Below are 25,055 nucleotides of genomic sequence, written 5' to 3'. Positions count from 1 at the left end.
AAATCCACTGCGGAGCCCATACCAGCAATCGATCCCTCGTCAGGTGCCTCATTCGGGCGGGGTATTATTGGTTCACAATGAAGAAGGAAGCCGCTGACTATGTCAAAAAGTGCGAGCAGTGCCAGAAATACGCTCCTATGATACAACAAGCAGGTTATCACCTCCACTCAGTTACATCGCCATGGACGTTCATCAAATGGGGAATGGACATTGTCGGTCCCCTTCCAGCAGGGCGAGGTAACATACGATTTCTTTTGGTTTTAACTGACTATTTTTCCAAGTGGGTAGAAGCAGGTGCGTTCACCCAAATACGCGAACAGGAAGTTATCACATTCATATGGAGAAACATCATATGCCACTTAGGTATCCCCAAAGAAATTAGCTGTGACAACGGACCATAATTCACCGGGAGAAAGACCACCAAATATTTTGAAAAATGGCACATCAAGCGAATACTCTCCATGCCATATCACCCTGCCGGAAATGGCCAAGACGAATCCTCTAACAAAACAATACTAAATATCTTAAAGAAAAAGCTTGAGGACGCCAAAGGACTATGACCGCAGTTACTACCAAAAGTACTGTGGGCATACCGCACCACGCCAAAAACAAGCACCGGAGAAATGCCATATTCACTAGTTTAAGGGACTGACGCCATGATACCGGTCGAGGTCGGGGACCCAGTTTGAGATACTCCAATGAAAGCAGACTAAACAATGATCAGAACAGGAAACAAGACCTCGACGAAGCAGAAGAGCTAAGAGACATGGCTTGTAAGCACGTGATTTTTGCCCTATATGAGAATTACTCCCAAAAAATTCAAAAATAAAATGATTTTCTTTGGTGTGCAATTTTGTGATATTTTGTGATATTTTGAATAATTATTTGTATTTGTCTATGCGTGTTTATTTGCTAAATTAATAAAAAATACAAAAATATGTCGCATTTTGCATGTAGGATTTAATTCTACAATTGTTAGTAATTAAATTTATTTTACAAAAATTAAAAAAACTACAAAAATAGGCATCGTTTGCATTTTTAGCATTTAATGTCCAAATATACAATTTTATGCTTAATTATTACTTAATTGGGCGTTAATTGATATTGGGAGTTAATTTGTGCTTTTATAACTTAATTTAATTCTTAATAATAGTTTAAGTATTTTTATAATTTAGTTTTAGAGAAATAAAAGAAGAAAAGAGAGCGAATATATAAAGAAAGTCGGAATTGGGCCTCTTCTTCGATTTCAAGCCACAGGCCCAAAAAATGGCCCAACCTTCCCTACGACCCAGTCCATTTCGAACTGGGTCGACCCAGTCCATAACCCAACACCCCTATTATTTTACAAACAAAATAAAATAAAATAAAAAGGAAGAAAAAACCCTAAAAATACCTAAGTCATCCGCCCCCCCCCCCCCACTTTTGCTTCTTCTTCTCCAAAGTTTCTCTTTAGCATCAATGGCTTCCCCCTCAAAGCTCAACCATGGCTGCCCTTTCCCCCTCACCCTCATGCCACACACACACGTCAACACATACACACACATATACAACGGAAAAAGCACACACGCAGCGGCTGCTCTTCTTCGTTCTTCACTCCAAACGACTATCGTCGTCATGCCACTGTTGCTTCGTTTTCTTCCAGCTGCTGCTGGCACGCGTCAACACTGCCGCTGCTCGACACCCCACTGCTGCTGCTGTTCAACGTCGACCAAACGCCATTGCTTCACCATAGTCCGTTGACAAAGCTCCTTCGTCGCCGCTGCTTCTCCTCCTTCCTCCGCCGCTGCTTCTGCTTCTCGATGTCGTGCTGCTGCTGCTCGTCGCAGCAGGTGTTGGACGGACTGCTGTTGCTGCTCGTCACGATAGTAGCTGCGGGCTGCTTCTACTTCTTCTTCGTCTTCGTCGTCCTTCGTTCGAGCTTTGGTCGAGGCTCGAACAGATTTGTTTACAATCAAAGTTCGTCGTTGTTCATCTTAGGTTAGTTGTTCTAAGTTTTATTTTTGTTCATATTTTTGTTGGATATTTTCCGGATCCAAAATCGTTAAATGATGATCCTTGTCTTGTTCGTTGATTCATCGTTGAAATAATTTTCTAGTGTGTTCATGTTGTTTTGTTAAATTAATTTTCAGATTTCAAAATAGAAGTTTAATTAGTTGTTTTCATATTCATTTCATGTTTGTATTATTGTTTAAGTGAATATTTGTTAGTTTGATGTTTGTTAGATTCAAATTGAAATTTAATTAACTATTTCTTCAATTTGTTTCATGAGTTTATGTATTGTTAGAAATTGTTAATATTGTTAAGTTCAAGCTTAAGTTCATAATTGTTTATTCGTCGATCTTGTTATTTGTCTAAAAGAATTTAGTTGTGTTAAAGGAAATATATTGATTTAATCGTTTAATCCGTCATATTTGTTGTGTTAAAATAGATTCATTCATGTTCATACTTTGTTTGGATGGTCTTGAATCCGAATTTTGTATAGTTTGATTTCTTGTTTATCATTTATGATTATTTCTTGAATTTGTCTCATAATCTTGTTTAAGTTTAATATAGGAATTGTTTGTTGTAATGTTGTTAGAATTGATTTTAAGTTCAATATGATTGAAGTTAGAAATCTAAATATACTTGTTTGTTGTAGTTGTTGAATCCGAAAATAGGATTGTTTGTTGCTAAAATATTGTTCAATCAAATTTTAGTTGTTCTTTGTTGTTCAATTTGTGTTCATGTGATTTGTTGTTAAAATCGTGTTCATGTGATATTGTTGTTATGATGTTCATCCGTGTTCATATTGTTGTTTGAACATTGTTAGAAATTGATCATATTGTCTATATTTTGGTTAAGTTTGATTAATTGATGTGTTATAGCTGATGGGTAGTTTGGTAATTTATAGTACTTTCGGGGGTAAAATAGTAATTTGCAATAGGGTCAGAGGGGTAGTTTAGGAATTGTACATTTTGTAATTGTTTATATGAAGCATGGGGGACAAAATAAAATGGGGTGGGTTGTGATATGGTTATTTAATATAAAGGGGGGACAAGATTTAATTTAAAGGGGGAATCTTGCATTATTTTATGTTAGGCATGGGGGACAAAATGAAATGGGGTGGTGTGATATGTTTATTTAATGTAATGGGGATGAGTGGGAAGATAATGGGTTGGGTAGAGAAAAAATGTTGATTTTAATTAATTGAAAGGTTTATGGGATGAGTTATAAGAAGAAGTCTTGAACACAAGACCAGAGAATAGAGAGAATACAGAAGAGAAAGAACGAATCTGAACAGAAAGAAAATAAGAGAGAGAAAAAAAAAGGCTGAACATTTAAGAGAGAGAAAATTTCGAAAAAATATTTAAACTTTCAAAAAAAAATCTAAAAAAAAATCTTTTGCTTTCTTTCATTGTTTGAAATCAGAATTAATTGTTTTTTCATCAAAGCTTGAAGCTTTTGTTTTGAGATTAATACTCCACCGGTTTGCAAACTCTGTTCCTGGGTTGTTACTGCTATTGGACTTTTGTTGTTGTGTTGTATTGTTATTACTGCGTGGCTGACTTTCTTCTTCTTATATTGGCAATATCAGGTACACAACTGTAATTTTGGCATTTTGTAAGCTGAAATGAAGAACGGAATGTTAAATTTTTAATTTAGTTTTAATTTTTTTATTTGTATTGTATTTAGATTATTCATGTATTATTATTCTGTCAATCACTGTCATTTGGCATAATTAGACATGTTATAGCGATATATTAAATAACGCCTTAACCGGATTATTAGGAAATATATTCAAGACGGATTACTAATTAAAACTGTTTAATAATCAAAATAGAAGAAATAACGTAAAAAAATGGCGTTATTGAATCAGTTTGGCAAAAATTGATTAATTCCTTATTCATAAGGTTTTTTGTCAACATTAAGTTAATCGGAATCATGTAGTTAATTTCAGTTAAAACATGAATTAGTTTGTGAATCAAGTATTAGGACATGATGTGAATTAAAACAAAGTTAGTTAAGTTTAAATTGTTTAACTTTTAGAAATATGGTTTAGTAATCAAGTTTTTTTTTAATTTTCAGTATTTGTAAATAATTAATTTCAATAAGCTTAAGTCATACTAACAATATGTTTTAATCCAACTATGGGATAATTAGTTTTTTTAATTTTTGGGCAATTCCATGTTGTTCGTAATTATCATTTTAGTAATATTACTTTCCATTAATATTTGTTTTGAATCAGTAATTAATATGTTATTTTTAAGTATGTAGAGATTGACTTCATAATTATGGACAAACTTAATAATAATAAAGATGTAGTCATTAAAGGGTATTCATAAAATAAGGGAGGATCTCGCTAACAAATAAATAAATATAAATAATACAAAAAATTGCAGTCCTCCAATCTTATTTATTTATTTATTTTATATAAGAAAATACCTAGATTTCAAGATGGGCGATTTAGTAAAATTCACGGTCTTACCTAATAATATCATAACGCATAGTATTTTGGCGCATATTTAATAAGGTTATTTTCTTGAATACGGGTGTACATTTATGTAACCCAAATCACGATCTTGACGAAGTCAAAATGCGTCAACAAATCACGTGTGCACTGGTTGTGGTGTGGCTTGAGATGCGTTTTCACGACGTTGCAATTTTGTATAAAATAAATAATGATAAAAGCTGTTTTTAAAAGTTAAATTTGCACATAAGTTTATAATACGTATTATATCAGATAGTCAAGCCAAATATAACAGTTGAGCGACCGTGCTAGAACCACGGAACTCGGGAATGCCTAACACCTTCTCCCGGGTTAACAGAATTCCTTATCCGGATTTCTGGTTCGCGGACTGTAATACAGAGTCATTCTTTTCCTCGATTCGGGATTAAAATTGGTGACTTGGGACACCCTAAATCTCCCAAGTGGCGACTCTGAAATAAATAAACAAATCCCGTTTCGACTGTCCTTTAATTGGAAAAAACTCCTTGTACCCTCGCGGGGCGGAAAAAGGAGGTGTGACAGCTCTGGCGACTCTGCTGGGGATAAAACCCAGAATCTCTGGTTCAGTGTTAGAATTCGAGCTTAGATCAATTATTATATTTGGTTTTATCTGATTTTTACATATTTGAGCCTAATGTGCTAAATGCTGCTTTTACTGCTTTGATATTATTTGAACTGTACATATAAACTGTGCTGAAACCTTTCTCTTCTTACCTCCGGGGAGAAGCTCGCTGGTCGAGGCTCCCTATTCTGTTAGTGTCAATACCTGAAATAAGAAAGAGGACGGATAAGTTACGAAGTCGGATGGCCTTTTGGTTCCCGGTAAGTTGCCCCCTCCTCGACTCGAGTTGTCCGCTCGGGTACACAGTCTAGAACATATACCCAGGTTATAAACCTAGTAAAACGAAACCTCATGCCGGATCCCTAGTAGGAACGCTTATTTGCATCACATTGCATTTGACTTAGGGGACTCAACACAGGGGTTGGGTCCGTCTAGGACTAGCAACCTGAAATGAAAAGACAATTCTAATGCATCCTACTTGCTCTATACATATATTTGTTTCGAACTTGCATGTTGACCGGTTTCTGAATCTCGGGAATGTTGGAAAATTGAAGGAAAAAAAGGAAAGAAAAAAAAAGAGGAAAAAGAATATATCAGTTAGGGAGTTAATTGATTATTTTAGAAAAAATCAATGACCAATTACTGGCGAAACTCTGCCGAAATTTTGGAAAACAAAAAGAGGAAAATATTTTATTTTGTTTTACTAAAAAATATATAAAAAAAAGAGTCTTTTATTTTTGGAAAAATAGATTGTTTTATTGTTTGTTGAAAATAAAAAAAAAATCGTTATTTTGTCTTTTTTCAAAAATAGAAAAGGAAAATAGATTGTCTTGCCAGAAAAAAATAAAAATGGAAAAGAGTCATGTTTTAAAATAGTTCGGTTAATCTGCCCGAACTACGCGGGTTTGATTCTCACCGGATGTGAGATACGTAGGCAACCCTCATCGGGTCCAACCCCCCTTTTGCTAAAAAAGCCAAAAACAAATAAATAAAAAAAAACAAAAAAAAACATGTCAAGATTTTTAATTTTGTCATAAATAAGTCGGGTGATGTCCAACTTCCCTTTTTACAAAAAAAAAACAGCAAAAATATATATGTCAAATTTCTAAGAAGTCGGGTGACACTATTTTATCAAGACATAGCCGAATGTTCCCGAAGGGGACGCCGGAAGGCTTACTTTGCATAAACAGCCACTTTTGGGTCATGTTTAGGATTTTTGGTCTAGTTGACCCACACAGCCCTATAAATCTTCGTCCTCGAGACGTTGAAGGGCCGTGTTTGCAACACCAGGGTTTTATTATAATTTTAAAAGAAAAAAAAAACAAAGAGTCGGTGGTCAGGTGAATACCGTTTGAATTTTGTCATAATAAGCCGAGCCAGCTTCGGCCACGTCTTAAACCGTTCTTGTCGAAATAGCCTTAGAGTATCTTTCAGTTTTCGAAAGGTTATTTTCGTAAAAGAATGGACAAGTTGGTATAGTGTCATAAAATAATTCTCCCCGGCCTCAAAATTCATGTGAGAATTGGAAGGGGCCACATTTGCAAAAATAGCCGTTTGGTTGCATTTGACAAACGGGGAAAGGAAGCTGACCGTTTGTCTTTGAGTTTGTAAATCTTTTGATTAGAATATGCGGATTGTTTGATTTTCAAGTTTGTAGGTCATCTTTAAACCTTTGAAACCCAGTTTGTTTTAAATATGAAAATTAAAAAAAAAATGTGTTGAGTATTGTTTATCTTTATTGGTCCGAACTACGCAAGATCTGATTCATGCGGGGTCATGATACGTAGGCAATCTCCATAAGATTCGACCACCACTGAAAAAGAAAAAAAAAGGGAAGAAAGAAAAATAAAGGAAAGCGCAAGTGCATTGCATCTCTGATAGAACGGTTTAACTGCTTAGGTGCATTGCATCTCTAATATATGATTATCTGTCAAATGCCCTGACACTAACGTGATGGCTTCCCTTTGCTGTGTTCATATATAGAAAAGTGGTTGGTTGTGGTAACTCCTCCCTGCAAAGCAAATGACACAGAACCTCAGAACAGGGTGGGTCGGTACTGATGACCGACAACAATTGGTCGAACAGAACAACGGGTTGGTAGAAGAAGTGAAAATGCTGAGACAACATGTGGCAGACATGTATCAGGCATGGATAACTGAGAAAGCACCACCCCCACCACCGCCAAGCTTTTCAAACTCTGGCATTACCCATCCCTCATACTCTCCATCCCAACCCACTTATGACAGCTTTCCTAGCTACTCGAGTAGCTCCATCACTCGTCCACGCTACTCCCCTCCCCAATGCTACTTCTCTCCACGAGATTCCCAAAGACGGGCTTCACTTTCCAAATACCCAGCTCCACAGAAGGCCTATCCACCCTCACAAGCCTACCGGAAGCCCCCTGGATCAGGTTTCCGGCCCAATCAAGCATTTAGGAACGAAAGGTTGCTGAAACGAGGAAAGGCTCTCACCCCTATCGGAGTATCTTATGCAAGTCTATTTGAAAGGCTAAAGCATGCTGGCTCGATTGAGCCACGCCCCGTATGTACTCCAAATCCACTTGCAAAGAGCTTTGATCCGGCAGAGCGATGCGCCTACCACTCCAATGTCATAGGGCACAACATTGAGAGCTGTCATAGTTGGAGAAGGGAAGTAGAGAAAATGATCCAAGAAGGGCGGGTTGTGATTAATAACAGTGACATGGTGCACTCGAGCCCCCTCGAGAACTTGCCAACGGATGTTGATGATATTGAAGCTGGTAATGGTCTTGACAGTATCGATGCAAAGCTCAGTGGCTAAGATGCCAGTCTTGATAAAGTGGAAGGACGCTCTGTTCCTTGGTTAACAAGAGAGAAGCTTGTGGTGGCTTATTTTGTTGACATTTATGTTGTTTGGATTATTAGGGTTATAAGTCGGATATTGTCTTGTCCAGTTTGTTTTAGGATTTTGTTCTGGATTGTTTTGTTTGTTTTGTTATTTAAACCATTTCACCGGTAGTCTAATACAAAATTCGGTCTTTCTTTATTTCCAGTCATCTCTTTGTTTGGTCCTTTTATCATTTTTGTTCAGTGCCGATTCTAGTGACATGACATGTGCACACAGTTTGGGCTTAACCTTAAAAGTTAATCATAAAACCCTGGGAAGGTGATCAAAGCATTTAAAGGAAATAAGAACGGTTTGAGATTATTTGAAGCCCGAGTCATGTGGAACTGGGGCAAGTAAAACATAAAGAAAACCGTTAAATGCAAGATTCGCCAAATTGTCATGAGGATCGTTCATGAGAGTGAGAGTGTCGCCCAGCAGTGCTTTAGAAATGACAAATGAAAAAGCAAGTGTTTAACATAATTGTCAAGTCCAGCACCATCGGAAGAGACTATAAATCTATGTTCAATTGTGTTGTTTGCACTTGGCATGTTTTGAGGACTGGAATGACGAAGGCATTTTGTTCTGCTACCTAAACACTTTATCCTTTGTCACCCCTTTTGAGCCTTATTTATTTTTCTTTCATACCCCTCATTCGGAATCAATAACAACGACTAGGAAATACGAGCCTGGAAGGTAAAGAAAAAAAATGAAAAAAGGAAAAGAAAAGAAAAATGATAACAAAAAAACAAAAGAAAGTCAAATGAAAAAAGAGGAATTGGGAACTACGTTTGACCTGATTCCTCAAAGAGGATACGTAGGCGCCTCACGGCTCGGTCATAGGGTGCATAGTGTGCATAGTGTGCATGGTGTGCATAGTGTAACAAAAAATTTAAAAAATATATATAATAATAAATAATCCCCAAGCAAGAAACTGGGGCAAAGGTTGCGCTTGTTGTAAACAAATATGATTTCGAAGGTTGTAATTTTGAACCCCAAATTTGATTTGTTTTTGAGCCTTTAATACCCTTTCTTTCTAAGCCTATCCAAAAAACCCACATTACGGTCCAAAGAAAGACCTTCTGACCAGTCTGCCAAAGATGCCAAGTCAGACAAATGAGAGTCTTACCGGCGAACATAACATTCTGTCCCACAGCAGAAAGGACTCTAATCTCCAGTAGAGAGAGTCATACCGGCAACACTCCAAATCCCCAGCTAGAAAGTGATACAAATGAGAGAGTCTTATCGGTGAAAATCTTCACGAACACCATAAGGCGATGAAAGCTGAGAGAAAAACCAAAATGAGAGAGACTTGATAGTGAAAACCCTTCGGGCACTACAAGTCGAATAAGATTGAGAATCAGATGGGGAATTGCCAATTGAAGGCCTTGAAAGACGATTGACGACGTAAGATAGGCCACAAATGCATGTCATGACCATTAGAGTCGGTGTCTGCGTTTGATAGGTTTTTATTTATAGTTTCTTTTGTTACAAAGTCATCTTTTTCATTTGTCTTTTATTTTGTTCCTTTTTTTATCTTTTTCCTTTCATAGAAAAACTCCCCAATAGAGTCTGTCTGGTCAAAACAAGTGTGAATTGACTTCAAAATATGCCATCAACTTTCCAATTATGCAAGATAAGATCTGACTAGTACATCTAAGTGGTATAGTCAGCGAGGAACAAACGCGAGGCCAGTGTCAAAAAAAAGATATCCCCAGCAAAAGGGAATTGACAAAAGGATTGACTAGTGTCAAGAGGGATACCCTTGCCGAAATCAAAGGTTATAAACCTCAAGGCCAAGGCCCGTTGAACAAAGCAAGGAGAGCAGTGAGCATGATTTGGGGAAATTCATACTAGACTAAAAGGTCGGGGAAATGCCAGTTTCCGAGCTATGCCACATAAGAAGAGGGATATCCCCAGCAGAAAGGGATTATCCCCAGCAAATAATATCATCCCCAATAAGTTGTGGAGCGCAGAGCAAGGAAGGAGAAAAGGAAAAGTCATCCCAGTAGGAGTATCACAACCAACCACCACGTTTTAAACTAACAAATTTTGTTTGATTTGAAACAGGTAAAGGAAATGGCATTGATGACAGAAATGCATGCCATAAGGGAGACTGTCAAACTGGGGCAGAAAATTTTCCTTTCATTTGGAAAATTTTCTGGAAGTCAGGTACCCATTCGAGGAAGAATAAAGATAGCACCAGTCTCAAGGGAAGTGGTATTTGAACCAGTGTTGCCCCAACATAATAAGTTTAAATGGAGGAAGTATTCCCCAGCAGACAGAATAAAGGGATGACACTTGTGCTCAGAAAAGCAAAAAGTCATTATCATCCCCAGCAGCTTCCAGAAGAATGAAGCATCGACTTGAAGGGATAAAATTCCCCAGTAGCGTTATCCTCAACAACGTTATCCCAAGAAGATAACACTTTTATCCCCAGCAGTGTTGAAAAAAAAACAAAAAAAAACAAAAAAAGAAAGAAAAAGGGGGAAGTAGTTTGCAGAGGAATGAAACATCCTACTCAAAAGGAAGTAATTTTGGAAGGAGTAAGATAACATATTTACTCAGCAGAGTTATCCACAACAGTGTTATCCCCAGTGGATCATCGAGATGTAGAAGCATCCTCGACAGAGTTTCGGGCAACCCAGAGTGGGTAAGGAAGAAAAGGAAAAGTCATCCCCAGCAAAATAATCCCCAGCAGTTTCGAGGGAAGACAACACAGGTAAGTAAATAATTCAGGAAGAAGGAAATGGTTCACGCATAGGAGAGGCATTTCCTCCTAAGTCTAGTTTCACCCATAGGAGATGCATTTCCTCCTAAGTTTACTTTTACCCCATAGGAGATGCATTTCCTCCTAAGTTTAGTTTTTACCCATAGGAGATGCATTTCCTCCTAAGTTTGTTTTAGTTTCACCCATAGGAGATGCATTTCCTCCTAAGTTTGTTTTTACCCATAGGAGATACATTTCCTCCTAAGTTTGTTTTAGTTTCACCCATAGGAGATGCATTTCCTCCTAAGTTTGTTTTTACCCATAGGAGAGACATTTCCTCCTAAGTTGTTGTTGAACCAATAGGAGACGCATTTCCTCCTAAGTTTAGTTTCACCCATAGGAGAGGCATTTCCTCCTAAGTTTAGTTTCACCCATAGGAGAGACATTTCCTCCTAAGTTGTTGTTGAACCAATAGGAGAGGCATTTCCTCCTAAGTTTAGTTTCACCCATAGGAGAGGCATTTCCTCCTAAGTTTGTTTTCACCCATAGGAGAGGCATTTCCTCCTAAGTTTAGTTTCACCCATAGGAGAGGCATTTCCTCCTAAGTTTGTTTTACCCATAGGAGAGGCATTTCCTCCTAAGTTTATTTTACCCATAGGAGATGCATTTCCTCCTAAGTTTCTTTTAGTTTCACCCCATAGGAGATGCATTTCCTCCTAAGTTTAGTCTTACCCATAGGAGAGGCATTTCCTCCTAAGTTTATTTTACCCATAGGAGAGGCATTTCCTCCTAAGTTGTTGTTGAAATCAGGAGTCCGCCTGGAGAACAGAGACATACTTTTCAAGTATGACGACATTTCCTCCTAAGTTGTTGTTGAACCAATAAGAGACGCATTTCCTCCTAAGTATAGTTTCACCCATAGGAGAGGCATTTCCTCCTAAGTTTAGTTTCACCCATAGGAGAGACATTTCCTCCTAAGTTGTTGTTGAACCAATAGGAGAGGCATTTCCTCCTAAGTTTAGTTTCACCCATAGGAGAGGCATTTCCTCCTAAGTTTGTTTTCACCCATAGGAGAGGCATTTCCTCCTAAGTTTAGTTTCACCCATAGGAGAGGCATTTCCTCCTAAGTTTGTTTTACCCATAGGAGAGGCATTTCCTCCTAAGTTTATTTTACCCATAGGAGATGCATTTCCTCCTAAGTTTCTTTTAGTTTCACCCCATAGGAGATGCATTTCCTCCTAAGTTTAGTCTTACCCATAGGAGAGGCATTTCCTCCTAAGTTTATTTTACCCATAGGAGAGGCATTTCCTCCGAAGTTGTTGTTGAAATCAGGAGTCCGCCTGGAGAACAGAGACATATTTTTCAAGTTTGACGTCAGGAGCCCGCCTGAAGAGAGGAAAGGCATTTTTAAAAGTTGTTGAAATCTTGCCAACCTAAAGAAAGGAATGGCGATGTATTGTTTGAAGTCAGGAGCCCGCCTGAAGAGAGGAATGACGATTATTTTCAAAGTTGTTGTCAGGAGCCCGCCTGAAGAGAGGAAAGGCGTTTTTAAAAGTTGTTGAAATCTTGCCAACCTAAAGAAAGGAATGGCGATGTATTGGTTGAAGTCAGGAGCCCGCCTGAAGAGAGGAATGGAGATTTATTTTCAAAGTTGTTGTTGAAGTCAGGAGCCCGCCTGAAGAGAGGAAAGGCGTTTATTTTAAAAGTTGTGTATTTGAAGTCAGGAGTCCGCCTGAAGAGAGGAATATCACTTATTTTTAAAAGTTGTTGTTGATGTGGGGAGCCCGCCCAGATAACAGAGGAATACATTTCAGTCTTTTCATTTCAAGCATTGAAGTTGGGAGCCCGCCCAGATAACAGAGGAATACATTTCAGTCTTTTCATTTCAAGCATTGAAGTTGGGAGCCCGCCCAGATAACAGAGGCATACATTTCAGTCTTTACATTTCAAGCATTGAAGTTGGGAGCCCGCCCAGATAACAGAGGCATACATTTCAGTCTTTACATTTCAAGAGTTGAAGTTGGGAGCCCTCCCAGATAACAGAGGCATACATTCAGTCTTTAATTTCAAGTGTTGAAGTTGGGAGCCCGCTCATAGAACAAGAGGCATACATTTCAAGATCAAGTCAGAGGACAATAAAACAGAGGGTTACAATAGGAATCCCCAGCAGGAAACAATAAAATTCCCCGGCACCAGGAAACAGAAGGTTGCAACAAGAGGTCACAGTACAAACTCAAGTACATGTGTCAAAAGAAGAAAAGCACCGGAAGAAATGCAAGCAGACAAGGAAGCAAGGCAACAAAAATAAATTGTACTCTAGCCTAGCTTCTTGTTTTCTTTTAAGCAAGGTGTAACAAGGAGATCGGTAAGCAGTAGTAATAGCATGCAACAACAGTAACATTGCAGTCTCACAGTATTCCCAGCTACCAAAATTTCCCGAACTACATTGACCTGATTCCTGTTTAGCGCAGGATATGTAGGAAACCTTTGAAGCAAAGGTTCGGTCAAATCTTTTTCAAAAAAATGCTTCACACGGAGTACTCGGAGGGGCAAAAATCGCTCGCTTTATCTTTGCACGAAAACCCTTCGTGTCTTCGGGCAAAGAGGGGCAGCTGTAAGCACGTGATTTTTGCCCTATATGAGAATTACTCCCAAAAAATTCAAAAATAAAATGATTTTCTTTGGTGTGCAATTTTGTGATATTTTGTGATATTTTGAATAATTATTTGCATTTGTCTATGCGTGTTTATTTGCTAAATTAATAAAAAATACAAAAATATGTCGCATTTTGCATGTAGGATTTAATTCTACAATTGTTAGTAATTAAATTTGTTTTACAAAAATTAAAAAACTACAAAAATAGGCATCGTTTGCATTTTTAGCATTTAATGTCCAAATATACAATTTTATGCTTAATTATTACTTAATTGGGCGTTAATTGATATTGGGAGTTAATTTGCGCTTTTATAACTTAATTTAATTCTTAATAATAGTTTAAGTATTTTTATAATTTAGTTTTAGAGAAATAAAAGAAGAAAAGAGAGCGAAAATATAAAGAAAGCCGGAATTGAGCCTCTTCTTCGATTTCAAGCCACAGGCCCAAAAAATGGCCAAACCTTCCCTACGACCCAGTCCATTTCAAACTGGGTCGACCCAGTCCATAACCCAACACCCCTATTATTTTACAAACAAAATAAAAAAAAGGAAGAAAAAACCCTAAAAAGACCTAAGTCATCCCCCCCCCACTTTTGCTTCTTCTTCTCCAATGTTTCTCTTTAGCATCAATGGCTTCCCCCTCAAAGCTCAACCATGGCTGCCCTTTCCCCCTCACCCTCATGCCACACACACACGTCAACACATACACACACATATACAACGGAAAAAGCACACACGCAGCGGCTGCTCTTCTTCGTTCTTCACTCCAAACGACTATCGTTGTCATGCCACTGTTGCTTCGTTTTCTTCCAGCTGTTGCTGGCACGCGTCGACACTGCCGCTGCTCGACACCCCACTGCTGCTGCTGTTCAACGTCGACCAAACGCCATTGCTTCACCATAGTCCGTTGACAAAGCTCCTTCGTCGTCGCTGCTTCTCCTCCTTCCTCCGCCGCTGCTTCTGCTTCTCGATGTCGTGCTGCTGCTGCTCGTCGCAGCAGGTGTTGGACGGACTGCTGTTGCTGCTCGTCGCGGCAGTAGCTGCGGGCTGCTTCTACTTCTTCTTCGTCTTCGTCGTCCTTCGTTCGAGCTTTGGTCGAGGCTCAGACAGATTTGTTTACAATCAAAGTTCGTCGTTGTTCATCTTAGGTTAGTTGTTCTAAGTTTTATTTTTGTTCATATTTTTGTTGGATATTTTCCGGATCCAAAATCGTTAAATGATAATCCTTGTCTTGTTCGTTGATTCATCGTTGAAATAATTTTCTAGTGTGTTCATGTTGTTTTGTTAAATTAATTTTCAGATTTCAAAATAGAAGTTTAATTAGTTGTTTTCATATTCATTTTATGTTTGTATTATTGTTTAAGTGAATATTTGTTAGTTTGATGTTTGTTAGATTCAAATTGAAATTTAATTAACTATTTCTTCAATTTGTTTCATGAGTTTATGTATTGTTAGAAATTGTTAATATTGTTAAGTTCAAGCTTAAGTTCATAATTGTTTATTCGTCGATCTTGTTATTTGTCTAAAAGAATTTAGTTGTGTTAAAGGAAATATATTGATTTAATCGTTTAATCTGTCATGTTTGTTGTGTTAAAATAGATTCATTCATGTTCATACTTTGTTTGGATGGTCTTGAATCCGAATTTTGTATAGTTTGATTTCTTGTTTATCATTTATGATTATTTCTTGAATTTGTCTCATAATCTTGTTTAAGTTTAATATAGGAATTGTTTGTTGTAATGTTGTTTGAATTGATTTTAAGTTCAATATGATTGAAGTTAGAAATCTAAATATACTTGTTTGTTGTAGTTGTTGAATCCGAAAATAGGATTGTTTGTTGCTAAAATATTGTTCAATCAAATTTTAGTTGTTCTTTGTTGTTCAATTTGTGTTCATGTGATTTGTTGTTGAAATGTTGTTAAAATCGTGTTCATGTGATATTGTTGTTATGATGTTCATCCGTGTTCATATTGTTGTTTGAACATTGTTAGAAATTGATCATATTGTCTATATTTTGGTTAAGTTTGATTAATTGATGTGTTATAGCTGATGGGTAGTTTGGTAATTTATAGTACTTTCGGGGGTAAAATAGTAATTTGCAATAGGGTCAGAGGGGTAGTTTAGGAATTGTACATTTTGTAATTGTTTATATGAAGCATGAGGGACAAAATAAAATGGGGTGGGTTGTGATATGGTTATTTAATATAAAGGGGGGACAAGATTTAATTTAAAGGGGGAATCTTGCATTATTTTATGTTAGGCATGGGGGACAAAATGAAATGGGGTGGTGTGATATGTTTATTTAATGTAATGGGGATGAGTGGGAAGATAATGGGTTGGGTAGAGAAAAAATGTTGATTTTAATTAATTGAAAGGTTTATGGGATGAGTTATAAGAAGAAGTCTTGAACACAAGACCAGAGAACAGAGAGAATACAGAAGAGAAAGAACGAATCTGAACAGAAAGAAAATAAGAGAGAGAGAAAAAAAGGCTGAACATTTAAGAGAGAGAAAATTCCGAAAAAATATTTAAACTTTCAAAAAAAAATTAAAAAACAAATCTTTTGCTTTCTTTCATTGTTTGAAATCAGAATTAATTGTTTTTTCATCAAAGCTTGAAGCTTTTGTTTTGAGATTAATACTCCACCGGTTTGCAAACTCTGTTCCTGGGTTGTTACTGCTATTGGACTTTTGTTGTTGTGTTGTATTGTTATTACTGCGTGGCTGACTTTCTTCTTCTTATATTGGCAATATCAGGTACACAACTGTAATTTTGGCATTTTGTAAGCTGAAATGAAGAACGGAATGTTAAATTTTTAATTTAGTTTTAATTTTTTTTTGTATTGTATTTAGATTATTCTTGTATTATTATTCTGTCAATCACTGTCATTTGGCATAATTAGACATGTTATAGCGATATATTAAATAACGCCTTAACCGGATTATTAGGAAATATATTCAAGACGGATTACTAATTAAAACTGTTTAATAATCAAAATAGAAGAAATAACGTAAAAAATGGCGTTATTGAATCATTTTGGCAAAAATTGATTAATTCCTTATTCATAAGGTTTTTTGTCAACATTAAGTTAATCGGAATCATGTAGTTAATTTCAGTTAAAACATGAATTAGTTTGCGAATCAAGTATTAGGACATGATGTGAATTAAAACAAAGTTAGTTAAGTTTAAATTGTTTAACTTTTAGAAATATGGTTTAGTAATCAAGTTTTTTTTTAATTTTCAGTATTTGTAAATAATTAATTTCAATAAGCTTAAGTCATACTAACAATATGTTTTAATCCAACTATGGGATAATTAGTTTTTTTAATTTTTGGGCAATTCCATGTTGTTCGTAATTATCATTTTAGTAATATTACTTTCCATTAATATTTGTTTTGAATCAGTAATTAATATGTTATTTTTAAGTATGTAGAGATTGACTTCATAATTATGGACAAACTTAATAATAATAAAGATGTAGTCATTAAAGGGTATTCATAAAATAAGGGAGGATCTCGCTAACAAATAAATAAATATAAATAATACAAAAAATTGCAGTCCTCCAATCTTATTTATTTATTTATTTTATATAAGAAAATACCTAGATTTCAAGATGGGCGATTTAGTAAAATTCACGGTCTTACCTAATAATATCATAACGCGTAGTATTTTGGCGCATATTTAATAAGGTTATTTTCTTGAATACGGGTGTACATTTATGTAACCCAAATCACGATCTTGACGAAGTCAAAATGCGTCAACAAATCACGCGTGCACTGGTTGTGGCGTGGCTCGAGATGCGTTTTCACGACGTTGCAATTTTGTATAAAATAAATAATGATAAAAGCTGTTTTTAAAAGTTAAATTTGCACATAAGTTTATAATACGTATTATATCAGATAGTCAAGCCAAATATAACAGTTGAGCGACCGTGCTAGAACCACGGAACTCGGGAATGCCTAACACCTTCTCCCGGGTTAACAGAATTCCTTATCCGGATTTCTGGTTCGCGGACTGTAATACAAAGTCATTCTTTTCCTCGATTCGGGATTAAAATTGGTGACTTGGGACACCCTAAATCTCCCAAGTGGCGACTCTGAAATAAACAAACAAATCCCGTTTCGACTGTCCTTTAATTGGAAAAAACTCCTTGTACCCTCGCGGGGCGGAAAAAGGAGGTGTGACATGGCTTACATAAGAATGGTATCCCAAAAACAACAAGCAGAACGGTACTACAACAAAAAAGCCAAAGTACGACCACTTAAAGTCGGAGACTATGTACTCAAGGCCAAAACACAAGCAAGCAAAGATTCAAGAGAAGGTAAACTAGGAAACAATTGGGACGGGCCATACAAAATCATGGCAGCAGCAACAAAGGATCATTCTAACTAGAAACAATGGAGGGAAAGCTACTACAAAACAATTGGATCATCGCCCACCTCAAATACTTCAACTTCTGAAAATAGACGCCCCTCAAGTCGTACTCTTTTTCCCTCACCGGGTTTTTTCCTAATTGGGCTTTCTCGGGAAGGTTTTTAATGAGGTAACGAAGGGGACGTCTAGAAGTTCAAGTATAGTTCATCTCCTCGCTTATCGACTACTTCTCCAGGACGAACAATGAAGGTACTAGGTACACGGGAACTTCTCCAATATATGTATGAAACAAATAGAAACATGTAATATTCTCCGATGAATGAAATAAAGCAGCATCTTTACTCTCCACCAAGTCTTTTTACACCTTACATTTGACCTCACTCGAGTTTTTTGAAGACTTGCTCGAATTACTTTACATTCGACCTCGCTCGAATTTTTCGACATTCGACTTGCTCGAATTACTTTACATTAGACCTCGCTCAAATTTTTTGACATTCGACTTGATCTAATTACTTTACATTCGACCTCGCTCGAATTTTTCAACATTCGACTTGCTCGAATTACTTTACATTCGACCTCGCTCGAATTTTTCGACATTCGACTTGCTCGAATTACTTTACATTTGACCTCGCTTGAATTTTTTGACATTCGACTTGCTCGAATTACTTTCCATTCGACCTCGCTGAAATTTTTCGACATTCGTCTTGCTCGAATTACTTTACATTTCTACATTCGACTTGCTTGAATTACTTTACATTCGACCTCGCTCGAATTTTTCGATATTTGACTTGCTCGAATTACTTTACATTCGACCTCGCTCGAATTTTTAGACATTCGACTTGCTCAAATTACTTTACATTTGACCTCTCACTAATTACCTGACATTCGACCTTGCTCGAATTATTTAACATTCGACCTCGCTCGAATTATTCAATATTCGACCGCGTCAAACATCGATCACATCAAAAAATCAGGAACTTCCCCACAATGCAAAAAGAAAGGGAATGGAAATCAAGAAATACATAGCAAGAAAGGGAACTGTTCCACTTCAACTGATAAATTACAATACTTTTTACAAAGGGCTCAAAGATGCCCTCACAAAAATAGCAAAGCAAAACAAAAACTAAGTACAACAGCTTCACGCCACATCATCCCCATCGGCATACTCATCATCATACCAAGGATCAGAAGCGAGCCTATCCGCATCGTCGTCATCCTCATCCCCACCAGGCATACTAGGGGAGTAATCATAAGCTTCATGGGCCGTACATGCCTTGACACGAACGCCCTCAAGTTCTGCTAATGAAACTTTCCTGACAGCCTTCAAAGATTTATACACATCAAGTTAAGCCTCGGCATGAACCCACATCTCATTCAACTCCCGCGGCACACCGGGATTGGCAGAAGTATGAGATGTGGACGACTGTGACTGCCGTCGCGCCTCCTCGACCTTTAAGACAATGACCTGCTCGTTCAACCCAGACAACTCTGCCTCCAAACCCTGGATCCGTTCTTCTAACCTCGCTACCTTAAGCACCGATGTATCTACCTCATTATCCCGCTCAGACCTACAAATGCGGAGGGCATCTTCTAAGGTTGCCGCTTTAGCCATAACGGCCATTCTGCCTTTCTCGGCACGACTCAATTCTTCGACTTTGGCGCTTAGCTCACTCCTCAAATCGACAACCCTCATCTCCTTCTGCCCGAGTTCGGCCATTAAGGACGCCACTTGCGTTTGCAGGTTAGCATTCTCAGCTATCACCCCTTGCTCACCTTGAGCTCATCCTTCTTGGCCTTTAGAGCTACCTCAGGCTCACTGCACCTACCGATGGCTCTCATTAGCTCGTTATCCCTCTCCCTTAGATCTTCATCTTTCTTAGTCAACTTATCATCTTTCTGTTTAAGCCCATCATGAAGTGACTGGAATTTGCCATCCTGGTTAAAGACGTCGGCCAGCGTTCGGTGCTTAGTACGGTACTCCTTGTACTTAGAGGTCATCTTCTTAAAAATGGTTGTCCTCTGCTCTTCCTACAGGTCACGCTTGATCCCCATGATAAGAGTCTGACATGGAAAAAAAGGAGTCAGTATGAGCAAATTACACATGCGAAACAAATCCTAACATTAAAAAGCACTTACTCGTAGAGCCATGCCAGATATACTCAACGACAACTCCGCATCACTTATTGTTTGTAGTGTCGAGTTTTTAGAAGTTGCGCACAAGGGAGCAAAGGACGACACCGCCCATTCTAAGTTGGCCAAAAGTCGTAACCCACGGGAATGATCATGTGCCGGTTAGGACCCTCCGTCCTTATCTTCACACGAGTATTCCTCTCTAGGAAGGCCCGCACCTCCTCAGGGTCGACGTCCAAACCAGAACCGTCGTCCCCCACATGGACCACTCTATTTCCCCTAGCCGCCGCCGATGACGCACCACCTTCTTTGGCCCGTACAAGCTCTCCACCATCATGAACCCCCTCAACCCCAGAGGGCCTCCTCTCCATAACGACACCCGCCGTGAAAACAGTCTCTATGTCTAGTGCAAGCGCAGATGCAGCTTCTAGAATAATGACTTTTTTCGGCTTGATGTCAGCGACGACGACATTCCCGATCTCTACCCTTCGCCTTTTCCTCGACGATGACTCCTCATCATTAGACGGCTCGTTTACAAGATAATAGATGGGCTGAGAAGAGATTTCATCCCGCACAGCGACAGTCTGAGGGGCGGAATCCCTCATTGGAGGAGCTTGAGTACGACTTCCTCAAGCAGATTCGGCTAAAGCAAATTGCATCCCCGCCGACGCGATGTCTTGGCAGAATGTTGGCACTGGAGCCTTCTTCTTTGAAATTCACCGAACTAGCACCAAAGGGAGGTCGCATCAAAGAGCAATGGTAAACAACAATAAGTTGAAGTAAAAGTGACACTTACTGGACGGGATCTTGGGTCCAAAATGCTTGTGAAAGGACACCCAGTCACGAATTCCCACGATGTGAGGTAACACGCGAGCCACCCAATCTTCAATATCAAAGACAGGAGAAGGTGCATGCCTCTCAGCTGAAAAACAAGGAAGCCGTGAGGGAGCCAAAAATGAAAGGATGAAAGAATAATAACGAGCATACGGTAAGACACTTATGATTATAGTTCCTCTGCTCGAGAAACCCATTCGGGTCCACTACCAGGTGCTCGGCCTTGATGAAGAAGTACTTATGCCAGAACTTCTGATTCGTTTTGTCATCCATCCTGACCACCATCCCTCTAGTCCCACGATGTCTTAGTTGTATCAAAGTACCTCTATAAAAACTAGGAGAAAATAGATGCATCAGGTGGCGAACGTTGACCTCACAGCCAGCCAACTCTGCATACTTTGTCAGTATCAAGAAAACTTTATAGAAATAGGGGGAGCGTTGCACCGGGCAAACATTGTAAAATCAGCAAAAATCCTCCATTAGCAGAAGGAGAGGAAGAGTATAGCCAATCAAGAATGGATAGACATAGAAGGCACAGTATCCGGGTCGATGAACCTACACAATGTCGCTTCCTGCCGGAACAATTTCGATGTGGGGAGGAATGCTATATTTGGATCGGAGGTCAGCTATGTGAGACGGACCCGTCTTAGAAAGTCTCTGAGTAGGAGCAGGAGCAGGCTCCTTTGGGAAATCATTCCTAACCAAAGGGTTTTTGGGGACTATCTCCTCCGCGGTAGGGAAGCTTTCATCCTCTTCAGTCATGAATTCCTCACCACTAGGAGGAAGGGCCACCGATAATAGAGTGACATCGAAAACCTTTTCGTAAATGTAAGGAGATTGTGACATATTTCAGTAATGAAATGTATGCAACAAAGTCTGAAGAAGAAGATAACAACTGGGTAAGAAAGAAAGGACTAGAACTGAAGAAGCTACGGAAAATAAAAAACAGAAATTGGAGAAGAAGATTAGAGAAGAACAATACTCTTGCAACGTGAGGAATGGGGAAAACTTCCAAAAAATGAAACCCCCACCTATTTATAGGGTTGGGTGGCATGAGAATCGGAGCAAAGGACCGTTAATGACACCAAAATCGAAGCGGCAAATGCATAGACGCTGCACTGGGAAGATGCATAATGATGATGCGTATGGCCATGATGTCACCTCACGTTAACCACACCAACTGCAGCCTTGCTGGCCACCCCGTCTTCTCGACCTCGGCTGATTCGACTTATTCAACACGACTAAATTTCTCCTAAACGGAGACGAACCAAATCTGCTTATCGAGGGCGTGCAAGACCACGACCTCAACAAGTGAAGGGACTAACTGTATTGGTCTAAATTTGGCGACTTGGTAACGGTAGATAAATGGGATCAAGGACGGGGTTGATCACGGTGTAATAGCGGGAAGCCATCTTTGAGAGGATTGTTGTCAAGGACGAGCAGCTGGAATAAAGAAATAACGGTAGGATAGGTTCAGAAATAGACATAAGGAATATTCCTTTGGATATTCCTTATTTTGTATTTTATAGGGTTTCTTGAAAATATCCCTTATAAATAAGAAGAGATAGAGAACAAAAGGGGGATCTTCACTTTTTGACAAGAGCATATTGTAAAAGGTTGACTAGAAGGAATATACAAAAAGTTGTCTTGTTCACTGATTATCCTATTGAAGCACATGTTGTTTAATCTTTGTTTATAAGATCCAAACATTCCTTATCCATCTCCACCTCTCATTTTTCCACCTCGCTGACAGGAGAAAGAACCATCCAAATCATACAATAATTAGGTGGTAGATTCTTTCTTATTACATTTATTACCATTATCTATATTTATTGTATGTTCATGTTACAATGTTTATTGATAATCATTGAGTACAAATCTGCTATTTAATGCTCTCAAACACCGTTCATCTTATCGACATCCTACAATATTTGATCTAGAATTTATTATATTTAACTAAGATTCACCCTTCGTTTCATCATTAATTAGTTTAACAAAGAGCTTAACACTTTTTGTCAAACAAGCCCTAATACAATTCACTCCAAGCTCCAATTGTCCCAAGGAGCTCTACACTTTGCTCCATTGATGACTCAAATACGCAACCGTAGAGAGGACGGTGGAAAGTATTTATCACTTAAGCAGCAAGGTCCCAATGAAGGATAGGGTGTAATAAGGTCCTAGTGACCACTCGTTTTTTCTTTTGTTTTATATTTCAAATCTTTTAGATAAGTATAACCTATGGGCATTACGTTTAAACAATGCGAATAAGTACATAACATATGTTTATATATACATTTTTATCACTAAATTATTAGTAACTAATATATATATATATACCTTAATGTATGACTTAACCATGATAGAAAGTATGGTTTAATGTAATGACCAGCATATCATGCATGTGTATGTCATGGATGACTTTTCAGCCATGTCCCATGACCCCTTGGACGCGCCCCATGGCATCCTGGCAAGCCTCCCAACACCTAGCGCCATAGACAGTGCCATGGTCTTGGTCGGGCATGTGCCTGTGTCGCCCCACCAATAGCCATTGCCAGTGCTTGGCCACAGGCAGTTGCCAACAGCACCGCACGCGAAGACTCTGATGCTAAAGACAAAGTTCCTGCAAACAGGTCTCTTCTACCTTGTAGGAATATAAGTCATTTCTATTGTAAATATAGAGTAGTTTTTCTTCATGTATTTCCATTATGTCTCTCTAGCTTAGTTATATCAAGTTCTATAACTTTGATTTATTTTGTTTAAGCATTATTAGGGGGGATCAAGCAAACCAACAATTCTCTGTATTGGTGTCTCTCCCCCTCAACACCGTGTTGTCTTTCTGTAATAGCTTTCATTAATTCAATCAAGCTTTATTTCATTCTCATTCGCTTTTATGTTATCTTAATTGGTCTTGACACTAATTTTTCCGTATGGCACTATCAGTCTCCTCTAGCGTCCGGAGGGGACCCCAGCTGGCAGATAGTAACCGCACAGACATCGGTTGCTTAGCCTTATGCCCTTCCAAGGGATCTCAGGAAGGCGATGCATAACAGTTGGTATCAGAGCCTAGGCAAGACATCGGACGAGGGAACACATTGTCATTACCACCATTTTCAACCATGGTGAATCAGGGGCACCGCAATGCGGCCCTTGAAGAGATGATTAGCATATTACAACCTATCATAAATATAGTGCTTGATTTAAGAACCATCCTAGTGCAAAGGTTAGATGACCTGGACCGCAGGATGCAGCAGGCCAAAGGTGATATTCCAATATCAGTCATGACTTTGAAGGAGACCGGCAAACGGCGCCAACAGAGGCAGCCAGAATTTTCAGTAAATTTGAGAGCCTCCAACATGAGCGGACCGAGGATTTAGCTTATATGGCACAAGAGGCAGACAGGGTGACTTCCATACAGCAAACCATAGACAACTTGACAGGCCAGTTTAATGTTGTCAACGCTGCACTACAATGCCTACTTTGAGGAGGCGGAAACCAGATCGGGGGTGATGTGAACCTCGCCCCTGTGCCACAAAAGCTGAAGATTCCTGAGCTAAAACCATACAATGGAGCTTGGAATGCCAAAGAAGTGGAGAACTTCATCTTCGACATCGAATAGTACTTCGATGGGAGTTAGAAGAAGCAAAAAAGGTAGAAACTACTCCCATTTATCTCAGGTTGATGCTAAACTGTGGTGGCGGGTGAAATACAAAGCCATCAAGGCTGGTTAAGATACTCTCAAGACATGGGAAGACTTGAAGGCAACCATACGCCTATAGTTCTTCCTAGAAAAACATTGAGTACAATGCACGGAGAAAGCTACGGGAGCTCCGCTAGACCAAGTCAGTGCGGGATTACGTGTTGGAATTCTCCGCGCTCATGCAGAACATACGGGATATGGGGGACAAAGAAAAACTCTTCATATTCCCGGAAGGTTTGAAACCTTTTGCCCGTATGAAGCTACAAAGACAAAGGGTAGACATTTTACCCAAGGCGATCCAAGCAGTGGAATGCCTTTGGGACTATCAAGTGGAAGCTCGGAAGGATAGGCCTTAACCGCCTGTCCGAGGAGGATACAAAGGAGGCCATCCTAGCAATGGTGGCCCTAGCAGAAGTGGAGGAGATCGAAGTGCAACCAAATCTAAGACTCCTTCCTCAGCAGCAATAGTGATGCGTTTGACAACAACGATCGGGGGGAAGCCCCCTTCAGGATACCTTCATTGCGGTGGGCCACATTAGAACAATGAATGTCCACAGGGACAAATGAACGCCCATCAAACTTTTGATGATGGGACAGATGACGACACAGATGCTGCTGACCAGACCAGACAAATAGGTGCCTTCAACATACTTGTTTGTTCTATTTCTGAGGCCATAGCGGGAACTAGTGCCTACATCCGTAAAAAGAAGGGCCCCTACCCAACCACCAAGAAAGTGAAAAATAA

This window comes from Nicotiana tabacum, chromosome 11 (assembly GCF_000715075.1).
Source record: "Nicotiana tabacum cultivar K326 chromosome 11, ASM71507v2, whole genome shotgun sequence".
Classification (NCBI taxonomy): Eukaryota; Viridiplantae; Streptophyta; class Magnoliopsida; order Solanales; family Solanaceae; genus Nicotiana; species Nicotiana tabacum.
The sequence above is the reverse complement of the archived record's forward strand: the minus strand, read 5'-3'. Positions refer to the sequence as shown.